Source organism: Trachypithecus francoisi, unplaced genomic scaffold (genome assembly GCF_009764315.1).
Source record: "Trachypithecus francoisi isolate TF-2019V2 unplaced genomic scaffold, Tfra_2.0 Lachesis_group1, whole genome shotgun sequence".
Taxonomy (NCBI): Eukaryota; Metazoa; Chordata; class Mammalia; order Primates; family Cercopithecidae; genus Trachypithecus; species Trachypithecus francoisi.
Window position 1 is genome coordinate 65,821,738 of NW_022681454.1, and position 15,286 is coordinate 65,837,023.

A 15,286-nucleotide genomic window follows, 5' to 3' on the forward strand; every position below is an offset into this window, starting at 1 on the left:
CCAATTTTTAAAATTATGGTAAAATTCACATAACATAAATTTTATCATCTTAATTTTAAGCACACAGGTGGGTAATATTAAAAACATTTATAATATTGTGCAACCATTATGGTCATCCATCTCCAGAACTCTTCATTTGTAAAACTAGAACTCTATATCCATTAAACAATACTTTTTGCTTCTCTCCTATCCCCAGTCCCTGGCAACCTCTATTCTCCTTTTTGTCCTTGTGACTTTGATCACTCTAAGTACCTCATGCAAAGGAAACAATAGAGTATTTTTGTTTTTGTGACTGACATATTTCTCTTAGCATAGTATCTCCCAGGTTCAGCTAATGTTGTGGCATATGTTAGAATTTTCTTCTAATTTAAGGCTGAATAATATTCCATTGTGTGTATATATATATATATATATATATATATATACACCACATTCTGTTTATTAATTCATCCATCCACTTATGAACATTTGTTGTGTCCTCATTTTAGCTAGTGTGAATAGAGCTGCTATAAACATGGGTGTACAAATATCTCTTTAAGATCTTGCTTTTAATTCTTTTGGGTATATGCCCAGAAGTGGAATTGCTGGATCATATGGAAATTCTATTTTTAAGTTTTTGAGGAATCTCCATAATGTTTTTCACAGTGGCTATACCATCTTACATTTCCACCAGCAGTGAACAAGGGTTCTAATTTTTCCTCATCCCCATCAACAATTGTTATTTGTGTGTGTGTGTTTGTGTGTGTGTATGTGCTGATAGGAGCCATGTCCATGGGTTTGAGGTGGTAATATGTATTTTTAAGTGTATATTTCTGCTAAAACCCATGCTTTCTTGTTGCTGCAGGGCTTTTGTTCTATCAATAATTTCCTTGTTTTCATATATCTTTACAATTCTACCTTCTCTGTCTTTTTTCATCAGTATATATATGCGTTCTGCTAGTGTTCATATTTATAAATTTCTTTCATCAACTTTTGCTTCCTTAATCCAATTTTTTCATTTTTTTAAAAAAATTCACTCATTTTATTTATTCAACAAATACTCACTCAGCACGTATTATATGACTGGCATGTTCTAGGTGCTGTAGATAAAACAGTAAATGAAGCAGATAAAAATCCCTACTCTGATATAGCAGCTACTGTGTGTAGAGATAAATGATAAACCAAAAATTAATAAAACAGGTAGAATATTACCTGATAATAAGTGCTATGGAAAAAGAGAAAAGCAGGGAGTGGGCGTAGAGAGAGATTGAGGGATAAAAGAGGAATTTGGAATTTTATATTGCTCAAGGAAGACCTGAGTGTAAGAGTGCTATTTGAGCAAAGACCTGAAAGAAATGAAGAAAAAGATTACAGAGATATCAGATGGAAATATCAATTCAAGCAGCAGGAACAACATGCACAAAGGCCCTGAGGTAACACTATATTTGGCATAGTTGAGGAATATAAGAGGGACAGAGTGACTGGGAACTGAATGAGGGAAGTGGGCAGTTGTAGAATTTGAGGTCAATAAAATGGTGGTGGGGGTAGATTACATAGGGTTTTGTGATTATTGCAAATATTTTGAGTGAAGGGAAAGTTAATGGTGAGTTTTGATTAGAGAAGTAATATTTTAACTAGAAAGTACTTGCTGCTGTGGCAAATATGCTATAGGAGGGAACAGAGTAAGAGGAATGGCTAATTAGAAGATTTTATTAACTATCCAGAAAAGGGACGGTACTGGCTTAGATTAGAATGGCACTGGAGGGGATAAATAGCAGTGAGATATTGATACATTTTCAAGGTAGAGGTGACACAACTTCTTGATGAATTTAATGTGGAGGGATGCAAGTATCATTTTATTCAAAACAATTGTTCACATATGCTGGATTTTCTTTTCACCTCTTAATCGTTTCTTCAATTTGCTGCACTCTGGGGTTTTGGTTGTTTTATTTCTGTTAGCTCCTACACTCCTCCTGAAACTCCTTTAAAGAAAATCATGGCCAGGCACAGTGGCTAACACTTGTAATCCCAGCACCTTGGGAGACTGAGGTGGGAGCATTGTTTGTATCTGAGAGTTTGAGATCAGCCTGGGCAACATAACAAGACCCTGTCTCTACAAAAAATAAAAAATTAGAAGGGTACGGTGGCACACCTTGTACTCCCAGATACTCAGGAGGCTGAGGCAGAAGGACTGCTTGAGTCTAGGAGGTCAAAGCTGGAGTGAGCCGTGATTGTGCTACTGCACTTGGCCTGGACAACAGAGCGAGACCCTGTTTCAAAAACAAAACAAAGTTATGAAAACTAGCAGGTGCTTCTTGTCTTGATGTTGTATGTCTGCTCTGTAGTATTTGGTGGTTCATCCTCCCTCCTTCTGTAAACTCTCTTCTTCTTTGACCCCAGTGGGGAATCTCAGTTTCTCTTGGTATGACAAATTCTACTGCTATAATTTTTCTTTTTTTTTTTAAGGAAACTAAATGGGTTTCTCTTTTTCAGCAGTTTGCTCAATATTACTCTTTCAGTGAGGCCTTTTTCAGAACTATGAATATAAAATTGCAAACTCCCTCTTCCCTGTAACTCTCTATATTAAAAGAGATTAGTGAAGTTCCATTTCTTATTTTCATTATTAATCACTGCTCAGAGTTTTAACATCATAATATCATTTGATGATGTTAGGAGGATTGTGTCCATATTATACAGAGATGATGTTGGCCATCTCCCTGCAACTGTGGGAATCTTGGATTGCTATTGTCATTATTTTTAGTATTGGAATATTGTAACATAATGTGCTATATATATAATATGCTATATATATAATATGCTATATATGTGTGTATATATAGGCTTTTTACAATGAAACTGTAAAATGGGGTCTCTTGACTAAGTTATAGTTAATGCTAATAATGGTCCAATAGTAGATAGTAAACAGTGAAACTCTATCATATCTCAAAAATGAAAGAGCCATCTTTAACATAAATATTACTTTTCTATTACACGGGGAGCACAGAGTTCCTTATCAATTGGAGAACTATTGCTTGGCAAGGTATTTACCCTCTCTGAGTCACAGTTTCAACTTTAATAGCTTTAAGATTGTTTACTGAACAGAATTATTATAGCAATTAAATACATTGTCATGTAAAATCTACAGTTTGACAAAGAGTTGTTAAGTTCCTCCATGATCAAGTGACATAATTATAGACGATCTGGTTAAGGTGACAAACCTAAAAAATGAACCATTACTGAACATTTATAAAATACTCTTTTAAAGGTTGACAGAGCCAGAGGAGGGATAAGTGAATTAGAATCTTCCTTGAAGAGATGCTGCTTTGGTTGAGTCTTGAAGTCAAGGTGTGATTGGGTTTGTACAAAAGTAATTGCGGTTTTGGCCATTAAAAGTAACGGCAATTACTTTTGCACCAAATTAATAGTATGACAAGGTTGGATAAAGGATCCAAATCGAACTAACATTGAGAAAGCATAGCATGAAATAATGTCTCATTCATGTTGTAGGAAGTTCAGTCCCGAAATAAAGAAAGCATTTGAAGAAGTTGCAAGACTGAGAATAAAGATTTAGGTAGTGATTTGTGTGGTAAGCTAACCTGAACTGAATTTTACGTATACTATGAAGGGGCAGAGACTTAATGGAATTTTATCAATAATTTTGAAAGGTCACTTAGGGAGCAGTGAAATGGATGAATAAAAGGGAGGCTAAGCTGGAGAAAAGGGAGAATTCTAATTATGTAAATTAAGAAAAAAATGAAATCTGAATTAAACAGCAGTGATACAAGTGATATCAATGTGAGGTATATGTGGGAGGTAGAATAGGCTAACCATGGTGACTGACTGAAGGTTTGTTTTAGACCCTGGGTAAAGGAAACCATTCACTAAACGTTAGGAACTAAAATGGGAGAAATCAGAGTCCAGGGTGAAGAAAGAGTCTTGTTTTTCAACGTATTGCATTTGAGATCTCATGAAAGGTCCAGTGATCTTCGATAAAAATGAAATAATAATAATAATAATAATTATTATTATTATTATACTTTAAGTTCTAGGGTACATGTGCATAACGTGCAGGTTTGTTACATATGTATACTTGTGCCATGTTGGTGTGCTGCACGCATCAACTCGTCAGCACCCTTCAACTCGTCATTTACATCAGGTATAACTCCCAATGCAATCCCTCTCCCCTCCCCCCTCCCCACAGTAGGCCCCCGTGTGTGATGTTCCCCTTCCTGAGTCCAGGTGATCTCATTGTTCAGTTCCCACCTATGAGTGAGAACATGCGGTGTTTGGTTTTCTGTTCTTGCGATAGTTTGCTGAGAATGATGGTTTCCAGCTGCATCCATAACCCTACAAAGGACACAAACTCATCCTTTTTTATGTCTGCATAGTATTCAATGGTGTATATGTGCCACATTTTCTTAATCCAGTCTGTCACTGATGGACATTTCGGTTGATTCCAAGTCTTTGCTATTGTGAATAGTGCCGCAATAAACATACGTGTGCATGTGTCTTTATAGCAGCATGATTTATAATCCTTTGGGTATATACCCAGTAATGGGATGGCTGGGTCATATGGTACTTCTAGTTCTAGATACTTGAGGAATTGCCATACTGTTTTCCATAATGGTTGAACTAGTTTACAATCTCACCAACAGTGTAAAAGTGTCCCTATTTCTCCACATCCTCTCCAGCATCTGTTGTTTCCTGACTTTTTAATGATTGCCATTCTAACTGGTGTGAGATGGTATCTCATTGTGGTTTTGACTTGCATTTCTCTGATGGCCAGTGATGATGACCATTTTTTCATGTGTCTGTTGGCTGTATGAATGTCTTCTTTTGAGAAATGTCTGTTCATATCCTTTGCCCATTTTTGATGGGGTTGTTTTTTATTTCTTGTAAATTTGTTTGAGTTCTTTGTAGGTTCTGGATATTAGCCCTTTGTCAGATGAGTAGACTGCAAAAATTTTCTCCCATTCTGTAGGTTGCCTGTTCACTCTGATGGCAGTTTCTTTTGCTGTGCAGAAGCTCTTTAGTTTAATGAGATCCCATTTGTCAGTTCTGGCTTTTGTTGCCGTTGTTTTTGGTGTTTTAGACATGAAGTCCTTGCCCATGCCTATGTCCTGAATGGTATCACCTACGTTTTCTTCTAGAGTTTTTATGGTTTTAGGTCTAACATTTAAGTCTCTAATCCATCTTGAATTAATTTTCATATAAGGAGTTAGGAAAGGATCCAGTTTCAGCTTTCTACTTATGGCTAGCCAGTTTTCCCAGCACCATTTATTAAATAGGGAATTATTTCCCCATTTCTTGTTTTTCTCAAGTTCGTCAAAGATCAGATGGCTGTAGATGTGTGGTATTATTTCTGAGGGCTCTGTTCTGTTCCATTGGTCTATATCTCTGTTTTGGTACCAGTACCATGCTGTTTTGGTTACTGTAGCCTTGTAGTATAGTTTGAAGTCAGGTAGCATGATGCCTCCAGGTTTGTTCTTTTGACTTAGGATTGTCTTGGCAATGCGGGGTCTTTTTAGGTTCCATATGAACTTTAAAGCAGTTTTTTTCCAATTCTGTGAAGAAAGTCATTGGTAGCTTAATGGGGATGGCACTAAATCTATAAATTACCTTGGGCAGTATGGCCATTTTCACAATATTGATTCTTCCCATCCATGAGCATGGTATGTTCTTCCATTTGTTTGTGTCCTCTTTGATTTCACTGAGCAGTGGTTTGTAGTTCTCCTTGAAAAGGTCCTTTACATCCCTTGTAAGTTGGATTCCTAGGTATTTTATTCACTTTGAAGTTATTGTGAATGGGAGTTCATTCATGATTTGGCTTTTTGTTTGTCTGTTACTGGTGTATAAGAATGCTTGTGATTTTTGCACATTAATTTTGTATCCTGAGACTTTGCTGAAGTTTCTTATCAACTTAAGGAGATTTTGGACTGAGACGATGGGGTTTTCTAAGTATACAATCATGTCATCTGCAAACAGGGACAATGGGACTTCTTCTTTTCCTAACTGAATACCCTTTGTTTCTTTCTCTTGCCTGATTGCCCTAGCCAGAACTTCCAACACTAGATTGAATAGGAGTGGTGAGAGAGGGCATCCCTGTCTTGTGCCAGTTTTCAAAGGGAATGCTTCCAGTTTTTGCCCATTCAGTATGATATTGGCTGTGGGTAGCTCTTATTATTTTGAGATATGTTCCATCAATACCAAATTTATTGAGCGTTTTTAGCATGAAGGGCTGTTGAATTTTGTCAAAGGCCTTTTCTGCATCTATTGAGATAATCATGTGGTTTTTGTCTTTGGTTCTGTTTATATGCTGGATTACATTTATTGATTTACATATGTTGAACCATCCTTGCATCCCAGGGATGAAGCCCACTTGATCATGGTGGATAAGCTTTTTGATGTGCTGCTGAATCCGGTTTGCCAGTATTTTATTGAGGATTTTTGCATCGATGTTCATCAGGGATATTGGTCTAAAATTCTCTTTTTCTGTTGTGTCTCTGCCAGGCTTTGGTATCAGGATGATGTTGGCCTCATAAAATGAGTTAGGGAGGATTCCCTCTTTTTCTATTGATTGGAATAGTTTCGGAAGGAATGGTACCAGCTCCTCCTTGTACCTCTGGTAGAATTCAGCTGTGAATCCATCTGGTCCTAGACTTTTTTTGGTTGGTAGGCTATTAATTATTGCTTCAACTTCAGAGCCTGCTATTGGTCTATTCAGGGATTCAGCTTCTTCCTGGTTTAGTCTTGGAAGAGTGTAAGTGTCCAGGAAATTATCCATTTCTTCTAGATTTTCTAGTTGATTTGCGTAGAAGTGTTTATAGTATTCTCTGATGGTAGTTTGTATTTCTGTGGGGTCGGTGGTGATAACCCCTTTATCATTTTTTATTGCATCTATTTGATTCTTCTCCCTTTTATTCTTTATTAGTCTTGCTAGCGGTCTATCAATTTTGTTGATCTTTTCAAAAAACCAACTCCTGGATTCATTGATTTTTTGGAGGGTTTTTTGTGTCTCTATCTCCTTCAGTTCTGCTCTGATCTGAGTTATTTCTTGCCTTCTGCTAGCTTTTGAATGTGTTTGCTCTTGCTTCTCTAGTTCTTTTAATTGTGATGTTAGAGTGTCAATTTTAGATCTTTCCAACTTTCTCTTGTGGGCATTTAGTGCTATAAATTTCCCTCTACACACTGCTTTAAATGTGTCCCAGAGATTCTGGTATGTTCTATCTTTGTTCTCATTGGTTTCAAAGAACTTCTTTATTTCTGCCTTCATTTTGTTATGTACCCAGTAGTCATTCAGGAGCAGGTTGTTCAGTTTCCATGTAGTTGAGCGGTTTTGATTGAGTTTCTTAGTCCTGAGTTCTAGTTTGATTATACTGTGGTCTGAGAGACAGTTTATTATAATTTCTGTTCTTTGCCATTTGCTGAGGAGTGCTTTACTTCCAATTATGTGGTCAATTTTGGAATAAGTGTGATGTGGTGCTGAGAAGAACGTATATTCTGTTGATTTGGGGTGGAGAGTTCTGTAGATGTCTATTAGGTCTGCTTGGTACAGAGATGAGTTCAATTCCTGGATATCCTTGTTAACTTTCTGTCTCATTGATCTGTCTAATATTGACAGTGGGGTGTTGAAGTCTCCCATTATTATTGTATGGGAACCTAAGTCTCTTTGTAAGTTTCTAAGGACTTGCTTTATGAATCTGGGTGCTCCTGTATTGGGTGCATATATATTTAGGATAGTTAGCTCTTCCTGTTGAATTGATCCCTTTACCATTATGTAATGGCCTTCTTTGTCTCTTTTGATCTTTGATGGCTTAAAGTCTGTTTTATCAGAGACTAGGATTGCAACCCCTGCTTTTTTTGTTCTCCATTTGCTTGGTAGATCTTCCTCCATCCCTTTATTTTGAGCCTATGTATGTCTCTGCATGTGAGATGGGTCTCCTGAATACAGCAAAGTGATGGGTCCTGACTCTTTATCCAGTTTGCCAGTCTGTGTCTTTTAATTGGAGCATTTAGTCCATTTACATTTAAGATTAATATTGTTATTTGTGAACTTGATCCTGCCATTATGATATTAACTGGTTATTTTGCTCGTTAGTTGATGCAGTTTCTTCCTAGCCTCGATGGTCTTTACATTTTGGCATGTTTTTGCAATGGCTGGTACCGGTTGTTCCTTTCTATGTTTAGGGCTTCCTTCAGGGTCTCTTGTAAGGCAGGCCTGGTGGTGACAAAATCTCTAAGCATTTACTTATCTGTAAAGGATTTTATTTCTCCTTCACTGATGAAACTTAGTTTGGCTGGATATGAAATTCTGGGTTTAAAATTCTTTTCTTTAAGAATGTTGAATATTGGCCCCCACTCTCTTCTGGCTTGTAGAGTTTCTGCTGAGAGGTCTGCTGTTAGTCTGATGGGCTTCCCTTTGTGGGTAACCTGACCTTTCTCTCTGGCTGCTCTTAAGATTTTTTCCTTCATTTCAATTTTGATGAATCTGGCAATTATGTGTCTTGGAGTTACTCTTCTCGAGGAGTATCTTTGTGGCGTTCTCTGTATTTCCTGAATTTGAATGTTGACCTGCCCTACTAGGTTGGGGATGTTCTCCTGGATGATATCCTGAAGAGTGTTTTCCAACTTGGTTCCATTTTCCCCCTCACTTTCAGGCACCCCAATCAGACGTAGATTTGGTCTTTTTACATAATCCCATACTTCTTGCAGGCTTTGTTCATTTCTTTTTCTTCGTTTTTCTTTTGGTTTCTCTTCTCGCTTCATTTCATTCATTTGATCCTCAGTCGTTGATACTCTTTCTTCCAGTTGATCGAGTCAGTTACTGAAGCTTGTGCATTTGTTATGTATTTCTTGTGTCATGGTTTTCATCTCTGTAAGTTCGTTTATGGCCTTCTCTGCATTCATTATTCTGGTTATCAATTCTTCCACTCTTTTTTCAAGATTTTTAGTTACTTTGCGCTGGGTACGTAATTCCTCCTTTAGCTCTGAGAAGTTTGATGGACTGAAGCCTTCTTCTCTCATCTCGTCAAAGTCATTCTCCGTCCAGCTTTGATTCGTTGCTGGCGATGAGCTGCGTTCCTTTGCAGGGGGAAATGAGCTCTTATTTTTTGAATTTCCAACTTTTCTGCCCTGCTTTTTTCCCATCTTTGTGGTTTTATCTGCCTCTGGTCTTTGATGATGGTGGCCTCCTGATGGGGTTTTGGTGTGGGTGTTCTTCCTGTTTGTTAGTTTTCCTTCTAACAGTCGGGACCCTCAGCTGCAGGTCTGTTGGAGATTGCTTGAGGTCCACTCCAGACCCTGTTTGCCTGGGTATTAGCCACAGAGGCTGCAGAAGATAAAATATTGCTGAACAGCTAGTGTACCTGTCTGATTCTTGCTTTGGAAGCTTCCTCTCAGGGGTATACTCCACCGTGTGAGGTGTGGGGTGTCGGTCTGCCCCTAGTGGGGGATGTCTCCCAGTTAGGCTACTCAGGGGTCAGGGACCCACTTGAGCAGGCAGTCTGTCCATTCTCAGATCTCAACCTCAGTGTTGGGAGATCCATTGCTCTCTTTAAAGCTGTCAGACAGAGTCGTTTGCATCTGCAGAGGTTTTTGCTACTTTGTTGTTGTTGTTGATCAGCTGTGTCCTGTCCCCAGAGGTGGAGTCTACAGAGACAGGCAGGTTTCCTTGAGCTGCTGTGAGCTCCACCCAGTTCGAGCTTCCCAGCGGCTTTGTTTACCTACTTAAGCCTCAGCAATGGCCGGCACCCCTCCCCCAGCCTCGCTGCTGCCTTGCGGTTAGATCTCAGACTGCTGTGTTAGCAATGAGGGAGGCTCTGTGGGCGTGGGACCCTCCCGGCCAGGTGTGGGATATAATCTTCTAGTGTGCCTGTTTGCTAAGACCTTTGGTACAGCGCAGTATTGGGGTAGGAGTTACCCAATTTTCCAGGTGTTATGTATCTCAGTTCCCCTGGCTAGGAAAAGGGATTCCCTTCCCCCTTGCGCTTTCCAGGTGAGGCGATGCCTCGCCCTGCTTCAGCTCTTGCTGGTCTGGCTGCAGCAGCTGACCAGCACCGATTGTCCGGCACTCCCTAGTGAGATGACCCCAGTACCTCAGTTGAAAATGCAGAAATCACCTGTCTTCTGTGTCGCTCACGCTGGGAGCTGGAGACTGGAGCTGTTCCTATTTGGCCATCTTGCTCCGCCCCCAGAAAAAAATGAAATTTTTTAACATGGCTCTCAAGACTGCATGATCTTGTCCCTCCAAGCTCATTCATGTGACGATGCTTCCTGTTGCTTTTTGCTGGAACAGCACAGGCCTTCTTCTCATTTCTTTTTTCAACATCATAGCATCTTTTTACATAATATTCCCGCAGCCTGGATTACCCTTCCTTCCCTTCATTGCTTAGTTTATTCCTACTCATATATTACAATTCAATTTCAGATTCAATTGCTTAGGGAAGCCTCTTCTGGCTTCTTGAACAATATCAAATCCAGTAAATTTTCACAACACTCTCAGAGTTCCACAAAGCTGTGTCTATTGTAGAAGACAAACGGATATTGAGTAGTCAAAATACAACATATATATATATATATTTTTTTTTGAGACGGTGTCTCCCTTTGTCGCCGTCTGGAGTGCAGTGGCATGATTAACAGATTTTTTTTTTTTTTTCACATCTTTTGTCTTATTCATCCCTACGTGTCTACTCTCTGGCTTTCAGAAATTCCTGATTCACATCATTCTCAGCAACCTATCACAAGATCAGAAAACCAAACACTGGATGTTCTCATTCATAAGTGGGAGTTGAACAATGAGAACATATGGTCACAGAAAGGGGAACATCACACCAGGGCCTTTGGCAGGTGGGGGGTTGGGGAGGGATAACATTAGGAGAAATATTTAATGTAGGTGATGGGTTGATGAGTGCAGCAAACCACCATGGCACATGTATACCTATATAACAAAACTGCTCACTCAGCACATGTGACCTAGAACTTAAAGTATAATAATAATAATAATAAATTCCTGGTTCAAACCATGCTAATGTTGATTACAATAGAAATTCAAAGGAAGATGTTGGAGCTGAGAAATATCCCAAGGGAAACGACATGACTTGATACTTAAAAGGATCTGGATATTATATCTAGATTTTTCTTCCAAGGTGACTAGAATAGTGAGAGTAGTGTTGATAGAAACAGGGGAATCAGGAATGTGAGTTGATTTTTCAGGAAATATGATTAAAAATAAATCTGAACAATGAGAAAATTATAAAGGACCCTCTGCTAACTGTGAGATTGATAAATTCTACCAACTACACTTCTTCATTAAAATTTAATGAAAACTTTGTAGCTTGTTAATGATTCCTTTCTTCAGTGAGGTATATGATTGATTGACAAGGAAGATATTTCTGTGAAATTTGTGGCTGCTTCTACCTTCCAACCCCTTTTTTTAATCAGACCTGCTATAGAAAATATTAGTTGAAAGAAGTCATTTTAGGTAACAATTTTGTTTTCTTTCATAATTGGCAGTATTAACTAACCTATTAGTCAGGTTGTTCTGATGTAAGTTATTAAGACACATTAGGAGTTTTATTGTACTGTGATGTGCTCAGCAGACATGACCTCTTGCTCTACTTTTCCAAACATCTGTTCTTCAGAGTTCACTCATAATGTCACTACCTAATTAGACTCTAGCAGCATGAAAGTTTTTTGTTAAATATAAAGTGATTATGATAAACCCTGACATTGGAAAACTAGAGACTTGACTTAAATGAAAAAGGTTATCTCTAAGTTTAAGCCTCATTGGTAAGTAGATAATGCTACCTTTTGACCAAGCCTATTTTGTTAAAGGATTAAAGATTACTCACACAATGTTTTTAAAGGAGAAAAATGATATAGAAAGGCCATATGAAGGGCTATGACCCAGGTTTATTCCACCTATTATAGTAACTGTTCAACTGCAATAGCCTTGAAATTACAAAAAACAAAACCAAAAATTGTAGCTCTGTGTGCTTGTTCACATACATGTGAAGCATGTGAGTGTATGCATTTATGCATACATCTGCAAAAAAGTCTTTGGTATAAGAATATAGGTGGGAAATTATCATAATACATAAGAAAAGCACAAATAAAAACACAAGAAAAGAACAAAGAACATATCTAAATGATTAGTAAAACTTGCTTTAGAAGGTTCATGCAACTTTGCCACCCATAACCCAGAAAGAGACGGTGTTTCCAGGATCAACTGACCTTTCATAGGGTTGGTTCTGATGCTTCCACACAGTGGTAATGGCTATTTCAAAGCCTTCGTTAATGTTACATTCATATCCAATGCTCATTTTCACTAAGTTTCCCAACATTTTTGGGAATGCCTTATTATACAATCACTCAAAGATAACGTAGTCATGATCATACTGACTCTCATTGACTAACATTTACCAGCCAATATTTCAAGTAACATATCTTAAAGTTTTTTTGTGACTTGTCACAGTGTTTAAAATTCACTGCTATTTCGTGGTAAAAGTTAAGTTGCTATTGGAAAATGATTTTAAACAAAATTACTATAACCCTATAATCAGATTACCAAAAATTCAACAAATATCTGTAAGCAAGTGTCGTAGGATAAAACATGTCAAATAGACTTTTGATCTCTGTCTTTTTCTGTTTAAAATATTTTTTACTAGTAGTTTATGTAGTGAATGCTAGGGTTTAATGCTATCCTTGTACATTATGTTTTTTTTCCCCCAACAATAGGCCTCTCAGACCTAACGGGATTTAGAACAAAACTTATAATTTATACAATCTAATTTAGAATAAATTGATGTGTTCTTTAATATTTATTGTCAGTATTATTGGTATTAATAAGGAGGAAGTTATTATTTATCCATTCAGTTTATCATGAATTTTCCACATACTTATACAGACTTTCACACTGACATATTTTTCTCCAACATTAACAAAATCTAGAAATCTGTTCAAGTTTCTTCAGATACTGTCATCACGATATATTTTGAAACATATCAAAAACCATTTGTGATTCCTTTAGCTGTGGTGCAGATTGTTGAATGAATATACACTTATGAGAATATGTATCAAGTAACATTTACCTTAGAAATAAGTTTGGGTTTTTACCCTAAGATCTCATAATTGTTACAAAAATAAATCTCAAGAATATTTGTGTAAATTATTTCCAGCTTGAATTAATAGTAGATTTAGCAGTGAGGAGAGTAAAAGAATAGCAAGGTTATTCAGGGGTCTCAACAATTAAATGTCTTATAAAAAGGATTCTTTCCTACACATGTTCTTACTCACTGCACATTGCACACAGATGATTCTAATCACCATTACTCAAATCACCTGATACCTCAATTACCTTGGCTTCAATGAGCACATTCCAAACGCCAGAGCACCCATATACCTACTCAGATAATAGGCTGCCAATTAAGTTATCTTTCTCTGGAAACGTATTATGGCAGCTCAGTGAACATAATATCATTAGTGCCCTTATATCATCATAAGCTGGGCAGTTGCTGACACCGCATGAATGTGACCACTAAGCTATCAAAGTAGCCTCTCAATTACAATAGCCTTGAAATTAAAAAAAAACATCTGTAGCTAGGTGCATTTGTTTACATATATGTGAAGGATGTAAGTGTGAATCCATGCATTTATGCATATGTGTACATCTTTTGTATAAAAGCATAGGTGTGGAAAATTGTCAAAAGACACAAGGAAAGTACAAATAGCTGGAAAGAAGATATATAAATTATTTGTAAAAATTGCCTTAGAAATAAATCTCAGGCAAGTTGGCCACCAGTGAAAATGACATCAGTTGTAGCTGTGGTCAGTACTACTGTAACATGGAGCACTTCCAGACTGGATTAGTCCATGTAAAAATATTCTGTAAATTATGATGCTTATTTGGTTTGGTTCCACAGAAGTACTGGAAATTAAGATTTTAATTGGAAACTCTAAGAAAGTTTTAAAAGAATTTTTGAGAATGACTAAACCCTCACTGTATAATTAGAAGTACATACATTTTTTAGAAAGTTGAACATAAGGTTATACAAAAATTACAAATGATATTTGCTGAGATTTGAATGTAAAGTAGAGTCATTCATTCCTATTAATTCATGTATTTAATTCATCCTTATTAAGGAGCTGGTGAAAGCCATCAGGAGAATAATTTGTTGACACTACTTCTCCTAGAGTGTCAGGGAAGAGCATATGATAAAGGAGTAATTCTAACTGGGTCAGAATCTTGTTTTTACCAGCATTTATCCTTGGGCAAATTTCTTGGCCACTCTAAGCAACAATTTCTTCATTTATAAAACAGGCATTAAAATAAGTACCCACCACAATAGATTTATTGTGAGGATTAAATAATGCAGTGAATATAAATTGTTTAGCAGAGTGTGTGGAAAATAGAAATAATAAATGATAATTTTTATTTCTACAGTTATTGATATTTTAAATTATTCTTAAATTGTTCAAGTTGTACTGATTCTTTTTAGTGGTTCTTATATAAAATTAGCCTGTGCTTATTTCTTAAACTACTTAGATTACAGCCATTATTACAATCTGCTGTTTACTTTTACATATGTTAATGTTTCCATGTTGTAAGGTATTTATCAATTGTATTAAGAAGGAGGATTGCATTCTACAAAGTGTCTGCTGTTTTACCATTTTATTTTGTTTGGGGTTTATTTGTTTATCTTATTCGTTTATTTATTTATTTATTTATGGAAGCTTCAGCTCTGTTTTTTTAAAGTAATCTACCGGTCTGATTGTGTATTTGTTTAGTTCCTTTGTTCTCTGCTAGAGTACAACAAAAGAAAGAGTGCTTAGAATACCTTTTACAGGGAGTAAGTAACTTCCTAATTGAGAATTTAATTTAATTTAATTGCAGCAGTTCAACGTATTCTTGTGACTTAAGGTATTCATGGTATGCCTAGTTAACCATTTTGTATTCAAGATTGTAGAGACTGTACTTCAACTTTTCTCCTACAATTTATATTCTATATAATAAGATATCTTAAATATATCTAACCACAACAACAGCAACAAAACTGTCCAATAAAATATTTAAGAAAAGAATAATTCTAAAAATTAGCACAAATTCTTAAAAACTAAGGTTAATTTTATAGTATTTTTCCTTGCACTACTAAGCTATACCCAGTTTTTAAATATCATATTTTGGCAGATTCTGCCAGTCCTACTTAAGATAAAGAGGTTTTCTAACACAAGACTGAATATATTTAGACATGGTTTAGTTATGTAGGCATATAGTGTGGCAAAATCATTTGTCAAATAAATATCTTTACCA